General features: G+C 47.3%; 1 long non-coding RNA gene across 1 annotated transcript; it reads left to right on the top strand.

The window, feature by feature from the left end:
* The first annotated feature begins 3,108 nt into the window (after nt 1-3,108).
* Nucleotides 3,109-16,082, top strand: LOC144286434 (uncharacterized). Its single transcript, XR_013354495.1, has 2 exons — nt 3,109-3,240; nt 15,761-16,082. It is a non-coding gene; the product is annotated as an uncharacterized LOC144286434 (long non-coding RNA).
* Nucleotides 16,083-16,929: the final 847 nt, after the last annotated feature.

Genomic DNA, 16,929 nt, shown 5'->3' on the forward strand with positions numbered 1-16,929 from the left:
CGGTTGTTTTATTTTCTTTGCAGCTGCTGCTAATTCCACCCTCCTCTCCATTGGCTTTTCATTATGTGTCTCTACAAGGTCAAGCCCGGCCTCCCAGAAGCCCTTTACCTCCAGGCTGCATCTAGATAGCGGGTCTGCTCCTTTGGCACTCCCCGTGTAGAAGGCTCTGCTCCCTTGTTCCCATTTGTGGCGGAGATTATTTCTCTTACCCAAATGGAAGCCTTCTACACATACACAGTCTTTTGTGCTTCGCTTTTCTCACTGAACAATATATCCTGGCTGTTACTGTAAACCAGTTCAGAGCAAACATCCTGTTTCTTTTGTTATAGCTGCGTGTAGGACACCATGTATGGACGTACTGTGATTTGTTTAGCCAGTCTCTGATGTTTGGGCATTTAAGTTGTCTCTAAAACTTAGCTACTATAGGGACGCCTGGGTGGCTCAGTGGTTGAGCATCTGCCTTTGGCTCAGGGCGTGATCCTGGAATCCTGGAATTGAGTCCCACATTGGGCTCCCTGCATGGAGCCTGCTTCTCCCTCTGCCTGTGTCTATGCCTCTCTCTGTGTGTCTCTCATGAATAAATAAATAAAATCTTAAAAAAAAAAACCCACACAAAACAACCTTTGCTACTATAAATAATGCTGAAAAACCTTGTTAATATGTTGTTGGGTTTTTTTTCTCCACATATTGTTGGAGGGTTGTAGTCAGGGTGAATTCTAGAAGCGGGACTGTCAGGTCAAAGCATAAATGCCAAATCTTAAAAAAAAAGAAAAAAGAAAAAAGAAAAGAAAAGGGTAGCCCAGGTGGCTTAGCAGTTTAGCGCCGCCTTCAGCCTAGGGTGTAATCCTGGAGACCCAGGATCAAGTCCCACGTTGGGCTCTTTGCGGGGAGCCTGCCTCTCTGCCTTTCTCTCTCTGTGTGTCTTTCATGAATAAATAAATAAAATCTTTAAAAAAATGCATAAATGCCTATCTCGTTAGAGATCACTGATTCCTCCTCCATAGGGGTCACCTAATTTTGGACTTCTAACAGCTAAAGGAAAACTGTTACCTCTCTTCACATTTGTCCCCAGATGTGCCAGACTTTTGCCCCACAATGACCAATTCTCCAAGTCTCTATACACCCACCGGATGTCCTACAATTCAATTCCGTTCTGACACTAACTCCCCAGTTAGGGCAGACCCCGCAGGTAAAGGGCTCGGTCCCACAAAACTGGCCCCAACTACAGACACCAATCGCAATTCCAGGTCTCCTATACTTCTGACTGACCAGCTATAAATTGGGGATGATTGGTCCTCAGGTTTGATAATTTCCTAGAATGGCTCAGGGAACGCAGGGAAATACATCTCTTACTGGTACTGACTTATTATGAAGGATACAACACAGGAACAGTCAGAGGGAGGAGATGCGCAGGGCAAAGCATGTGGGAAGAGGGGCAGAGCTTCCAGGCCCTCTCCAGGTGCACCCAGCACCTCAATATGCACCTAAAACCCTTTGTTTAGGGTTTTAATGCAGGTTCCATTACCTAGGCACGATGAGTGAAATCACTGGCCATTGGTGATTAATTTCATCCCCAGACTCTGCTCTCCCCAGAGGTAGGGGTGGGACATGGGATTGAAAGTTCTAACCCTCTGATCCGGTGCCTTCTTCAGACAACTTAGCCCCAACCTCCAAGAGCCACCTCTTTAGCATGAGCTCAGGTAGGGTTGAAATAACAAAAGATGCCCCCTTTCACCTGTCTGCTCAGGAAATTCCCAGAGTTTTAGGAGCTTCAGTGTTTCAGTGTTAAGAACCTGTGGCAGAGACCGAATAGATATTTTTCATTATGTCACACCAGCAGAGCATGAGAGGACCTATTTCCCACAGAGCCTCACCAGCAGGCTCCGTGGTCAAACCTTTGAATTTCTCTGCCAGCCTGATAAATGAGATAGAATTACAGCATGGGTTTAAATTTGCAGTTCTCAAGGAGCGAATTGACCATATTTTCCTATCTTTACAGGCCGTTTGCAGATCTTTCTTTGTGTGTAGGTAAACTATCACTTCATGCTTTTGCCCACCTTTTTTTTTTTTTTTTTAAACAGGGAAGGATTATTGTAGAAAAAGATGCTGTATTCTTTTTTTTTTAAGATTTTATTTATTTATTTATTCATGATAGTCACACAGAGAGAGACAGAGAGGCAGAGACACACGCAGAGGGAGAAGCAGGCTCCATGCAGGGAGCCCGACATAGGATTCGATCCCGGGTCTCCAGGATCGCGCCCTGGGCCAAAGGCAGGTGCCAAACCGCTGCGCCACCCAGGGATCCCAAGATGCTGTATTCTTTAAAGGTAGACACTACATTGCTGTAACAAAGGGGCCCCAATGCACAGTGACTTAGGTCAGAGATCTTTTCTTTCGCAGCAGTGGTAAGAAGGAACAGCCCAGGGCTTCCAGAGAGTCCCTGCCACCCTCAACGTGTGGCTTCCATTGCCCAGTCTGGACCACTTCTCAATCAGTACGGAGAGGAAAGGTGAAGAGCCAGCAACTTTTCTTCTTCTAAGGATGGGATCCAGAGACTGAACACCTCACCACTGCTCACCTCCTGCTGGCCAGGACATCTAGCTGCAAGGACGGTAATGAAATCTGGTCTCCTGTGGGGCTACCACTTATCCTGCTAAGGCTTAAGGGTAGAAACTAACAGGAAGAAAGGGAGTATGGGTAACGCAGAACACTTTAGGGGGTCATTAGTCCTCTCTGCTTCCAAATGAGATGACCGAGCTGATGAATTCATCCTGCCTTGATGACTCACAGTGGAGAACATTTATTGAGTGGTTACTACACAGACATTCCATTCTAAAATTTTTTTTTTAATTTTTATTTATTTATGATAGTCACACAGAGAGAGAGAGAGGCAGAGACACAGGCAGAGGGAGAAGCAGGCTCCATGCACCAGGAGCCCGATGTGGGATTCGATCCTGGGTCTCCAGGATCGCGCCCTGGGCCAAAGGCAGGCGCCAAACCGCTGCGCCACCCAGGGATCCCAGACATTCCATTCTAAACACTTGGCACATGTAAAGCATTTAGTCTGCCCCATAATGTATGGAATGGGTAGTATGCTATTATTATAGAAAGGAAACTGGGGCAGAGAACAGTCAATTAATTTATTTGGAATCTCTCAGACAATAATATGATGGAGCCAGGACCGTCTGGCTGTGAGCAATACTTAGTCACTATTTTATTCCACTTCTGGATCATATTTAGGTATGTTGAGATATTTTTTGCTCTCTGGGACCAGAACTTTCTTTCCTCTAACATGTAAATCTATTTTTCAACTTTCAGCCATATGATGCTCATACACTTTTTTGTGGAAACGGGAATGTTTTCCAGTAAAAGGCTGCTTTCCCACAGTGGCACTGTAGCCCTATGGACCATTTGGTCACCTCCCGGCCACCAAGTCGTATGGTTGTTTGGTGGCTGAGACTCCTCTCCTCCTGCCTTCCCCCATGCGGCCCCATCTTAAACCCTCATTATGTAAGTAACTTCAGTGTGGCTCAGGTCCTCAATCCTTGAAAGAGCCCAAACCTCACCCCCTCATGTATGAGGCTGGGGGGTTTGGCCTTAGTCTGGAACACGTTGGTGTGCCATGAAGAGATTTCAGCAGGCCGGGAGCAGCCCCGTGATTTAGAGCATCCTTAGGTAGCCCCGTGGAGGCCAGAGGGGAAGTGGAGCAGAGGAGAAATGAGGAGGACAATATAAGACCTAAGACGTGGAAGCAGACAGCAAGTTCTAGGGGTGTTTGGAAATTTGGGAACCAAATAATCACTGAGAAGGGGAGAGAAGTCTAGCTCGGCCTTCTGATCCCAAGTGGTTGGTGGTGCCATTAGTCAAGTCAGAGAGAATGTGCTAGGGTGGCCAGAAAAGTTCCTTTGGGGTGGGGGTGGCGATTGGATTTAGGCTCCCTTAGGACCTTTGGGTGCAGGTGTCTCATGGGCAGTTGGGTGTGAAGGTCTGGAGCTCAGATGAGAGAGGTATAGAGAGAGACTGGGGAGGCATGGGGGTAGTGGGGAGAGCCACAACTGAGGAGTGGGAGTTAATGCAGAAGACAAGAGAATGGAATTGTGGCAACTTGCCATCATTTACCGAGCTTCTACCATAGGCCAGGGACCGAGTTAGGGACATCCGTTCTATGCTTTCATCTCCTCTAATCCTCAAACCCAATATGTGTTATTATTATCATATATGATACCCCTAGTATGGGTATTATTATTCTATTCCTCTTTTAGGGATGAGGAAACTGGCTCTGCATCATTTAGGGACTGTTCAAAGTCTCGCAGCAAGTGGGTGGTGAGGCCAATCACCTACCAGTCCACTTATATGTAGTTTATACATAAATGACATTTCAGGGCAGCCCGGGTGGCTCAGCGATTTAGTGCCACCTTCAGCTCAGGGTGTGATCCTGGGGTCCTGGGATCGAGTCCCACATCGGGCTCCCTGCAGGGAGCCTGCTTCTCTCTCGGCCTCTCTCTCCTTCTCTGTGTCTCTCACGAATAAATAAATAAAATCTTTAAAAAATGACATTTCGGGGATCCCTGGGTGGCGCAGCGGTTTGGCGCCTGCTTTTGGCCCAGGACGCGATCTTGGAGACCCGGAATCGAATCCCACATCGGGCTCCCGGTGCATGGAGCCTGCTTCTCCCTCTGCCTGTGTCTCTGCCTCTCTCTCTCTCTCTGTGTGACTATCATAAATAAATAAAAATTTAAAAAAGTGACATTTCATGTGGGATGTACCCAGGGGATAGAGGGGCTCTGGAAGCTCCCCTGGGTCCTCTGCTGCTTTGTCCCATCTTCCACTCCCACATGCCTCCCCCCTTCCATTGGCTCAGCACTAATGTTTTCAACTGTGTCACTTTGAGAGACAGCTGCTGTGTCTCAGTATCTGATGTCATGGTCCTGGGTATGTTTAATTCCCCTTGTTGCTGGGACTCTCTGCTTGGCTGGGTCAGGCCTCCCTCCTGTTTGGCCAGAAGCATCACATTTTTCTTTTTCTTTTCTTTTCTTTTTTTTTTCCTTTTTCTTTTTAAAAAATATTTTATTGGGGTTCCCTGGGTGGCTCAGCAGTTAGGCCCCTGCCTTTGGCCCAGGGCAAAATCCTGGAGTCCCAAGATTGAGTCCCAGGATCGAGTTCTGCATCGGGTTCCCTGCATGGAGCCTGCTTCTCCCTCTGCCTGTGTCTCTGCCTCTCTCTCTCTCTCTGTATATGTGTCTCTCATGAGTGAATAAATTTAAAATTTTATTTATTTATTTATTTATTTGAGAGAGACAGAATGAGCATGAGAAAGGGGAGCTGCAGAGGCAGAGGGAGAAGCAGAATCCCTGCTGAGCAGGGAACTTGACTTGGGGTCCGATCCTAGGATCCTGGGATGACCTGAGCAGAAAGGAGATGCCTAACTGACTAAGCCACCCAGGTGCCCCCTACAATTTTGTTTTTCAAATGGGAGTTTTCTCCCCATCTGCCCTGCCTGCCTCTCTAGATAAGTCTTGCACTGTTTCATACTGTGCATGCTCTGGCCACACCACACCTCTCAGTGGCCCCCAACAAGCCTGCCCCTCTACAGAGTATTACCTTTGCTCATGAGACTCCCCTGCCCAGAATGCCTTTCCTTCCCAGTGCTTCCTGGCCATCTCTTACTCATCCTTTCAGGCCCAAGTTATATGTCACGTCTCCTGGATGCCTTCCCCTATTGTTCCAGACTTATTCTCATACCCCTGATCTCCCATAGAACTTGGTTCACACAGCTAATCAGGGCAGTCTTTGCACGGAGCTATAATCATGTGTTATATGTTTGCCACTAACGAGATGGTGACCTTCTGGAGGACATGGCTAAGTTTTATTCCTGTTTATGTTACCCTTTGTTCCCAGAGAATGTGCATGGTGCCTCGTACAGGTGGGTGCACAGGTGGGTGCCAGGGAGTGGTGGCCTGGTGACCTGATGGGCAGGGGCCTCCCCACCTGCACCTTCCTGGCGCAACCCCTAGAGGGCAGTCACACCACACGCCGCTGCTCTGGCCTCTGCCCAGTTGCTTCCTTTCCATCTTTGACAGCTCCATAGACATAGAAATCCAAAGAGGACGTTCGCTTTTATGAAAAGAGTGAAAATAGCCCTTGCTCAGTGTTAGTTTTGCAGTGAGCAGAATGGTTGCTGAGGCAGCAAGTACCCCCAGCACCAGAGTGGCCCCTCCAGCCACAGACTCCCTCTTGTCCCTCCCAACCACACTCAGCATCTCAGCACCAATTGTCCACAGCTCTGCACTGTCCGTAAGCTTTTTTTTTTTAAAGATTTTATTTATTTATTTATGAGACGCACAGAGAGAGAGAGAGAGAGAGAGAGAGAGGCAGAGACACAGGCAGAGGGAGAAGCAGGTTCCATACTGGAAGCCCAATGTGGGACTCGATCTCGGGTCTCCAGGATCAAACCTTGGGCTGAAGGCAGCGCTAAACCGCTGGGCCCCCGGGCTGCCCAGGTTTTTTTTTTTTTTTTTTAATATGAGCTTTATCTTCATTTATTTTGTGCATTCATTCATGAGAACTGTCCTAAGGTAACAGAAAGGCCTGAACTAATTTTCCATATGAATTAATGGTAATTGTTTCTTCACTTTGTGCAGTTTTGGCTTACATAAGATTTCACAGGATCCCTCCACTTTTTGGATACTGGGGAGAAATCTGTAGATAGATAGATGGGTGAGTGGACAGATAGGTAGTGTGCGTGTGGTCCAATGGGCTCCGGAGCTGACAAGCTCTGGAACCCATGTAGGGACAGGTTGAAACGTTACTGGTTGCAAAATGAAAAAAGATTGCAAAATGGAAACATAAACATTTAAGTAAATGGCTACAAAACAAAACAACCAATCAACTGCAACTCCACTTGTACATAGTTTGTATATAAATCACATTTCAGGGATCCCTGGGTGGCGCTGCAGTTTGGCGCCTGCCTTTGGCCCAGGGCTCGATCCTGGAGACCTGGGATGGAGTCCCACGTTGGGCTCTGCCTGGGTCTCTGCCTCTCTCTCTCTCTCTCTCTGTGTGACTATCATAAAAAAACAAATCACATTTCATGGGGGATGTGAGTGCATCTTGATATTTTTGACATGATGCGGGCACTCCTAAAGTGTCAAGGGCCCTCGATGCCTTTGGAAAGGCCCTGGGAGGGAGTAAACCCAAAGGAGTGTTCTGTAGAAGCCCAGACTCCCCGCCAGAGGGCTCTGGGTGCTGCTCTTGAGCTCAGGCACAGAATGGCTGGGTCCAAGGCTGCAGGTTCAGGGCGCCCTCTTCCTGCTGAGGGCTCTCGGGAGCCAAACCCAGTGAAATAAGGGTCAATAGCAAAGGCTGCCCTCAACCATGTTTTCGTGATCTTGAGATAGAATGGAAGAGGGGAATATTTATTTACTTCCTACACTGGGGAGCTGCGGGATCGGAAGAGATGCTGTCCCCTGGGACTTCACGGGGTGACATGAACAGAAGGAAAGAATACAACCGAGTGAGGGGCACTGGGGTGGCTCAGTGGTTGAGCATCTGCCTTTGGCTCAGGTCGTGCTCCTGGGGTCTTGGGATCCGGGAGCCTGCTTCTCCCTCTGCCTGTGTCTCTGCCTTTCTTTTTTTATTTTATTTTTATTTTATTTTTTTTATTTATGATAGTCACACAGAGAGAGAGAGAGAGAGAGAGAGAGAGGCAGAGACACAGGCAGAGGGAGAAGCAGGCTCCATGCACCGGGAGCCCGACGTGGGATCCGATCCCGGGTCTCCAGGATCGTGCCCTGGGCCAAAGGCAGGCACCAAACCGCTGCGCCACCCAGGGATCCCTGTCTCTGCCTTTCTCTGTGTCTCTCGTGAATAAATAAATAAAATCTAAAAAAAAAAAAAAAAAGATTACAACTGAGTCTGAATTTAAGTCTGAACCACCCAAGGGAGGCTTCAGGGAAGAGGCAGCATTTTGAGTGTGCCTTGACAGGTGAGTCAGCATCCCACAGGCAGCAGGTGGAGCATCCTAAAAGAGCAGGAGAGAGGGAAAAGGCAACCCCAGGGCTGGTCCTCCAGGCCTTACCTAATTCTTGCACTATTACTGTTTCCATTTGACACAGGAAGGCACTGAAGATCAGAGAGTTAGTTATGGTCACAAGAGCCGCTTGTTGAGTGCTCCCTTCCAACCAGAGCCTGCGCTAAGTCCCTGATACACGTCTCATTTAATCCTCTCAAAGGCACTAATGAGAGGTAGATGTTATGAGGATCATGTTCCAGACAGGGAAACTTAAGTTCAGAGAGCTTAAGGAGGCTGTTGAAAGTCAGGATTCAAGGGCAAGGCTGTCTGACCTCAAACCAGTGTTGTTGTTTCAAAGATTTTAAACATTTATTCATGAGAGACACACATAGAGAGGCAGAAACATAGGCAGATGGAGAAGCAGGATCCTTGCGGGCACCTGATGTGGGGCTTGATCCCAGAACCCCGGGATCACGACCTGAGCCGAAGGCAGACGCTCAACCACTGAACTACGCAGGCATCCCAAACCAGTGTTCTTGATCACTACCTCATACTCTCTCTCAAAGAGGCCTACTCAATTTCATGGGGCTATTCTTTTAAGTGGCAGAGTGGAACATTAATCAAGGGCTTATAATCAACGTGTCAGATGCTGTTCTAAATCCTTTACATGTTTTAACTCACCTAGCTGAAGCAGAGACTATAATTATCATTGCCAAATGGAGACACTGAGGCCAAGCAAGAGTAAGTGATTTGCCTAAGGTGTTGCCAAGTGGTCCGGATCCAGGGTTTGGCCTCTTGACCACGATACTCTACTAGCCTGCCTACTCTATGGGGACCCAAGGTGTGGGGTTGTCAAATCTTGGGGCCAGTGACAGACCCAGTAGTGCAGAGATGTAGGGGTTTGTGAGGTATATGAGGGAGCTGGGATAAGGAAGGACACCCCCTGGAGTACCTGAGTGGCTCAGTAGTTGAGCATCTGCCTTTGGCTCAGTCATGATCCCAGGGTCCTGGGATTGAGTCCCTCATTGGGCTCCCCACTGGGAGCCTGCTTCTCCCTCTGCCTATGTCTCTGCCTCTCTCTGTGTCTCTCATGAGTAAATAAATAAAATCTTAAAAAAATAAAAGGAAGGATTCCTCAAGCACAGGGGACATGTGATGTTTTCCTCTGCTATTTTCTCAGAAGGAATTCAATGCTGAGTTCCCAGTTACTGAGCAAATAACGCCTCCCTCACAGTGTGTTTTGTCAAAGTGTTTTTGTTTTTTTTTTAAATTAGCAAATACAGCCACTTTGAAACAGGGGCTCCTTTGTGTATGGCCATTCCATCCTGAACACAAGGTCTGGTCTGAAATAGGGGCTCCTTTTTCCCTTGTGTCTGGGGCTGCTGGTCTGCCTGCTGGAGCTTTCCTGAATGTCTAGCATAGTCCTCCAGGGAGAGTCAGGGACCACTCTGTTAAGAAGGATGGAGGGCAAGACAGGACCGTACAGGGGAGATGGCTGGTGTGGACATGGTCAGAGATGGAATTAAGCAGTGGGAAGGAAACTGTCCTTGGCTCTGGCCCCTAATACATCTATTCAAGTTATTTTTTTTAAAGATTTTATTTACTTATTCATGAGAGGCACACAGAGAGAGGCAGAGACGTAGGCAGAGGGGGAAGCAGGCTACCTGCAGGTGGAGCCCGGTGAGAGACTCAATCCCAGGACCCAAGGATCATGACCTGAGCCAAAGGTAGATGCTCAACCACTGAGCTACACAGGCGTCCCTCTATTCAAGTTCTTTGGTACCAGTTGTAGGTTTCCTGGCTCAAAGGAGAATAATGGCAGGTTTATGGGGATGAAAACTGTAGGGAGACACAGAGCATTAATAACTAAGCACATGCAGTCTAATGTTGTGGACTGTCTGAACTCAGATCCCAATTCTGTTACTGTACGACTGTAGGCAATTTACTGAACCTCTCTCTGCCTTGATGTGCCATCTGTAAAATGGGTATATTAATGATATCTTTAATCACTAATTGTTCATACATTAATGATTAATGGCTTGTTATGGGGATTAAAATGACCCAATATGGGCAGCCCCGGTGGCTCAGCGGTTTAGCGCCACCTTTGGCCTGGGGCGTGATCCTGGAGACCCAGGATCGAGTTCCCCGTTGGGCTCCCTGCATGGAGCCTGCTTCTCCCTCTGCCTGTGTCACTGCCTCTCTCTCTGCGTCTCTCAAGAATAAATAAATAAAATCTTAAAAAAAAATTTTTAAAAAGTAGATATTATATAGTTGATGGGGAACAACAAAAACAAAACAACCAATCCGATTGCTCAAGTTATATTAACAGAGACTGAAGTTGGCTACAGGAAGAATTTCGCCACAACAAAGGGTGTGAAGCCCAGAGCAAATTGTAAAAGCTGCTGGGTTCTTCCCAAGGGCGAGTTTTATCTCAGGGGTGGTCATTTCTGGAGGCAGGAGACTGGAGGACTTGCCCGGGATGGTGATGGGCGTGGCTGTTTGGCTTCCTGAATCCATGGCAGTTGATAAACAAATGCTCTGTTTGGCTGTGCCCCGGGGTTTACAAGCAGGAGATGAGGGCCTGCATTGCCAAGATGCCCATTTATAGCAGTTTCTGGACCCGGGTCCATTTCTGTTTTACAAGTACTCCCGAGATCCTGCCTTAAGTCTCCTTACTGCTTAACAGTGACCGTGACCATTGTTTCTCTCCAGCTGAGTGGGGAGGCTGAGTTGTGGGAGAGGGGGTGCTGCGTGGGGTGGCAGGGATGAGTCCCCATGGTGGCGATGATGGGGATGGACCTGGATCTGGGTGGCTTTATTTATTTATTTTTTTAAGATTTTATTTATTTATTCATGAGAGACATAGAGAGAGAGAGAGAGGCAGAGACACAGGCAGAGGGAGAAACAGGCTCCACGCAGGGAGCCCCACGTGGGACTCGATCCCAGGTCTCCAGGATCACACCCTGGGCTGCAGGCGGCGCTAAACCGCTGTGCCACCGGGGCTGCCCTGGGCGGCTTTAGAAGGATTTGTCCTGGGGAGCCTGGGTGGCTTAGACTTAAGCCTCTGTCTTCAGCTCAAGTCATGATCTCAGGGTTCTGGGATCGAGTCCCGAATCGAGCTCCCTGCTCAGTGAGGAGTTTGCTTCTCTCTCACTCTCCCTCTGCCTGCCACTCCCCCTACTTGTGCTCTATCAAATAAAGAAATAAAATCTTAGAAAAAAAAAAAAAGAGGATTTGTCCTGACTTGAAAGTAGGCTGGCAAAGAAAGGGTTACTGGATGGGGTGGCAAGTGATGAGGCTAAGCAATTCTTATCTTCAGGAAAGTTTCAGGGTCATTGTCACTTGCAGGGACTTTCCTGGACTATGAATTTAATTGCAGAGGACAGAATGGCTGGGTGAGAGGAAGTCAGGCTCTGCTCCACACCCACCCCTCCCACTCTCCCACAATGGGATTGGCTGTTTCCCCAAACAGTAGTGTTAACAAACGTAAACCCTGCTGCACCCTGCCTGCTGCGGCCCCACCACCTTCCTCAACCTCACCAAGCCTTGGTTCCCTCCTCTGTAGAAAGTGGTAACAACAGCACTGACTTACAGTAAACACTCAATATGTGTTGGATTTAAATAATATGATAATGATGAGTACTGGGGTCTTTGTAGAGAATCTCTTTTTGGGGGCACAGACCCTGAGCTGGTCGGAGGTGTTAAGGCAGAGGACAACCTCTCAGGGAGCAGATGTTGAAGATGGGTGACAAAGGATGTGAAATATTGACACAGGGAAGAGCGCCTGGTGTTTGTGCAGGCCAAATGGGTGCAGCAGCTTCCGTGGGCGGAGGGGCAGGAAAGCACCCCAGGGCCGCAGGGCCATACTCCCACAGGCTTCCCCAGGGGAGCCTCAGCCCCTCAGGGAGGACTTGGAGAAAGAGGCTCAGGCTGGGAATCAAGGCAGGCACCTTACCTGTACCTACGCATCTAAAGAAACTGGTCTTTGTTTTAAGCGCGAACCTCCCCCCACCCCCATGGAAATGTTGGTAGTGATTGTGTTTGCTTGCTAGAACTATACTCGACTTTTTTCTCTCCACTTCATGCATTTCAAGTGTTCTTTAATGAGTATGTATTGGTTTGGAAAAAGGGAGAAAGTAGGTGCATTTGCATGTCTTTTTATGTTGGCGAATTGAACCCCAGTAAAAAAAATATACAAAAATTTTTAAAAAAGAATAAACTAAAAGAATATAATACCAAAAAAAAAGATTTTTAAAAAAAGATTTTATTTATTTATTCATATAGAGAGAGAGGCAGAGACACAGGCAGAAGGAGAAGCAGGCATCATACAGAGAGCCCGACGTGGGACTCGATCCAGGGTCCCCAGGATCACGCCCCGGGCTGCAGGCAGCACTAAACCGCTGCGCCACTGGGGCTCCCCAAAGATTTTTTTTTTTTTTTTCAAAAAAAGATTTTGACAGAGAGAGAGAGAGAGAGAGAACAAAAGCAGGGGGAGCAACAGAGGGGGAGGGAGAAGCAGGCTCTCAGCTAGCAGGGAGCCCAATTCGGGGCTCATCCCAGAACCCTGGGATCATGACCTGAGCTGAAGGCAGATGCTTACCCAACTGAACCACTCAGATGTCCCCTGCATGTCTGTTCAATTCTGAAAATCAAAGGTTTCTTTCCAGCCCTACCTTCCTAATATTTGACACTACGGATTGAACCCCTTTCCTGAAGCTGTTTTCTTACTTGACTTTCAGTTGCTTCTCTCCTGGCTCTTCTTCCCTTCTTGGATGGCTGGCCAACCCCTTAAGTTGATCTTATTCAGAGTCTGTCCTCAACTTACCCTTATGATAGTCACAGAGAGAGAGAGAGAGAGAGGCAGAGACATAGGCAGAGGGAGAAGCAGGCTCCATGCACCAGGATCCCGATGTGGGATTCGATCCCAGGTCTCCAGGATTGCGCCCTGGGCCAAAGGCAGGCGCCAAACCGCTGCGCCACCCAGGGATCCCCATGTCCTCAACTTATCCTGTCCCTCTTCTCCACCCTATGTCAACAATGACTTTCAGCCCCAACCCAGCCCTTTGCTGAAACATTTCTCCCACGGCCTCCTGTATAAATAACCAAGTTCAATAATGTGGACCCAGCTCTGTTTCTGTATGTGAGACATTCTTCTGTGAGTCAATGGGTGACTTTTGCAAATTTAGCATAATTCCCTGGAGACTTCAGTCAAGTTACTGCATGGATCTGGTTTCTTCCTTTTTATTGCTAATATTCCATCATGTGTCTTTTTCTTTTTAAAATATTTATTATTTGAGAGAGAGTGAGGGGGGGAAGGGCAGAGGGAGAGGGAGAATCCAAGCGAAGTGTGCACTGGGTTTAGAGACCAACGTGGGACTTGATCTCACGATCCTGAGATCACGACCTGAGCTGAAACCAAGAGTTGGATGCTTAACCAAATGGGCCACCCAGGCAAGCATCCCTCCATCCTGTGTCTTTTTACTGCATCCCTCCCCAATTTTCTTCCACCTATGGGACTCTCATCTTTCACTATTTGATTCAAATCGCGCCTTCCCACCCTCAGCATATTACACATTGTTACAATTGTTATATGCTCGGCTCACACCTATTCTTTCTCTCCCCATCCTCACAGTGAGTTAGAGTAGCCATGATGGTGGGGTTCGGCGGGGGTACTGTACCCACTCCTTTTTTTTTAATTTTTATATATTTATGATAGTCACACAGAGAGAGAGAGAGAGAGAGAGAGAGAGAGAGAGAGAGGCAGAGACACAGGCAGAGGGAGAAGCAGGCTCCATGCACCGGGAGCCCGACGTGGGATTCGATCCCGGGTCTCCAGGATCACGCCCTGGGCCAAAAGCAGGCGCCAAACCGCTGCGCCACCCAGGGATCCCGTACCCACTCCTTCTGTCACAGATGAACAAGGAGTGAGCACTGGTTCACCATAGTGGGGAAACTGAGCTCCTCCCTCAGAGAATCTTGAAGTGAACTAAGATTCCTATTCATTCAAATCTATTTTTTTAAAACAGTAGCTTAAAAACCCAGAGCTAGGGCAGCCCCAGTGGCACAGTGGTTTCGCACCACCTGCAGCCCGGGGTGTGATCCTGTCTCTCTCTCTCTCTGTGTCTCTATGAATAAATAAAATCTTAAAAAACAAAAACAAAACCCAGAGCTACTGGGGGCACCTGGGTGGCTCAGTGATTGAGTTTCTGCCTTTGGCTCAGGTCCTGTGATCCAGTCCCCCATCAGGCTCCTCGCAGGGAGCCTGCTTTTCCCTCTGCCTATGTCTCTGCCTCTCTGTGTCTCTAATGAGTAAATGAATGAACTCTTAAAACAAAAAACAAAAAACCCAGAGCAATAGGCAGCAACCATTTTACATCACATGGTCCAGGAGGCAGAGTAGGCCTATAGCAGGAAAGAGAAGCACGGAATCAGACGCAAAGCAGCAGGAGGACACAGCACAAGGGATGTTTCTGCGCCACCCAGAGCTCCAGGCCTGAATGCTGGGAGTCCTGAAGCCTGGGGATCCCAGACGCTCTTACATCCTGATAACCACCATGCTTCCCCACCCTCACTCCTATCCCTTGTGCTCAAATGAGTGTATTAGATGTGATTCACCTAGATTATAGTCTTTCAGGACAGAAACTGGTTTCTTTTCCTTTCTTAAAAGAAAAAAAAAAACCTTTTAATTTTGCATTCACAGAAAGTTGCAGAGATGGTAGAAAGATGTCTCCTGTCCACTTCACTCACTTTCCCCTAATGGTTACATTTTTTATGTCACTAGGACAATACAGAAGCCAAGCAAATACGTCGGTACAGTGTGTGTGTAGTTCTCCTTCTGAACTGTGGCTTTGTTTTAACCACGAAAGCAAGAGGGAAGGCTTCAGTGGGGACAGCACAGAGGCCCCTGGAATGGGACTCTCAGTCCCCTCTTTTTATATTCTAGTACTTCTGCTTAAAAGTTATTTGCATTCTGGGCCCCTGCTCCCTCTCCCTTGGTAGAGACCCTCAATACAATCCCATTTTTGCCTGCCATTTCTCTCCCTCAACCTCTTCAAAAGCAGTCTTGTAAGGCATCATTGACTTGGGCTTTTATCACACCTTTTTTTTTTTTTTCAAAGATTTTATTTATTTATTCATGAGAGACACACAGAGAGAGGCAGAGACACAGGCAGAGGGAGAGGCAGGCTCCATGCAGGGAGCCAGGTGCGGGATTCATCCCCAGATCCCGGGTTGGGATCATGACCTGAGCAGAAGGCAGACACTCCACCACTGAGTCACCCAGGTGCCCTTATCACACCTTTGTTAACACCTGGGTCCCACAGCCCTTGTGTCCTCAGTCTATGAGAAGACTTTCCTTATCTTTGTATCTTCAGATTGCTTTTGTGGGTGGCTCTTTTCCCCATCAGATTAGGAGTCCCCTGAAGCCTGAGACTCTCTCCCCCAGCAGTTTAAGAGTTCCCTGAGGGCAGAGAGAATGTCTTCATTAATCTTGTAGATACCTCTAGGGAAGAACTTTTCTATTTTTTAAATTCCTGGCCCAGGCTAGTTCTGCACACTGTGGGTGCTCAATAAATGTTGATTGACTGAGTAAACAATAGACGGGAGTCCCCAGAGTGTCGTATTCTTTCTTTCCACAGGGAGAAAATAATAACATTAGGCAGAGCAGGCTGGATACCTTAATATGATTATCTGAAATTTGTGGCTGGTGACTCTCTCCCCTAACTTTATTGGGTACATTTATCTCTACAGAATAGATATTCCCGGAGACCACTAATGCTGCTGGCCAAATGGTGAACTACTAATAATTGCCCCGACCCTGTTTGTCTCGATTCCATCACATCTGAAGCTGCTGCCTGCTTCCAGCCCGATAGGGGGAGAATCCAACGCTGTTGTGGCTGCCAGTGGGTTGTACTAAAGTATATGCTAACCAAGTTCAATATGTGGACGCAGCTCTGTGTCTGTATGTAAGACACTGCTGTGAGTCAATGGATGACCTTAGCAAGTTTTTTAACCTTTTAAAAATACAACTTGAGATAGGATTCATATAGCGTACAATTCATTCATTTAAAGTGTGTAATAAAAAAAATAAATAGCTTGTAGTATATTGAGTCGTGCAACCATCTCCATGATAAATTTTAGAACATTTTCTTTATCCTCAAGAGACACTCCATACCCACGAACTTTGACTCTCCAATTTCCCCCAACCCTCAGCCTTAGGAAAACACTCCTCTATTTTGTTTCTACAGATTTGCCTATCTTGGATGTTTCATATAAATGGAATCATATACTATCTGGTCTTTTGTGATGGGCTTCTTCCGCTTAGCATGTTTTCAAGGTCCTTCCATGTTGTGACATATTAGTACTCAATTCCTTTTTTGTTAAGTAGGCTCCATGCCCAGCAGGGAGCCCAAAATGGGGCTTGAACTCACAACACTAAGATCAGAGTTGGATGCTTAACCAATTGAGCCACCCTGGTGCCTCTCCTTTAAAAAAAAAAAAAAAATTCTTAAGTAATCTCTACGCTCAGTGTGGGTCTCAAAGTCACAACCCCAAGATCAAGAATCACATGCTCCATTGACTGGCAGACACCCCTCAATCCCTTTTCTTGGCAAATAATCTCTTATCCTCTAGATATACCATATTTTATTTACCCATTCCTCAACTGATGGGAATTTGGGTTTCTACTTTTAGGGCAAGTTATTTCTCCATGTTTCAACTTATTCATCTATAAAGATGGGAGTTCATAGCTGCCTGCTACAGAGATTACTGAGAGTAGACATGGGATGTAGGAACACAGTCACATGAAACCCTACATGCATGTAGAGACATTATATTTATATTTACAGGAGAGCAAGTGAGAGTGCTGGGGCTTGCGTAACTTCTCCAGAGTCTGTGGCTCGTTGTTGGTTACACCTTAG

This window comes from Canis aureus, chromosome 16 (genome assembly GCF_053574225.1).
Source record: "Canis aureus isolate CA01 chromosome 16, VMU_Caureus_v.1.0, whole genome shotgun sequence".
Lineage (NCBI taxonomy): Eukaryota > Metazoa > Chordata > Mammalia > Carnivora > Canidae > Canis > Canis aureus.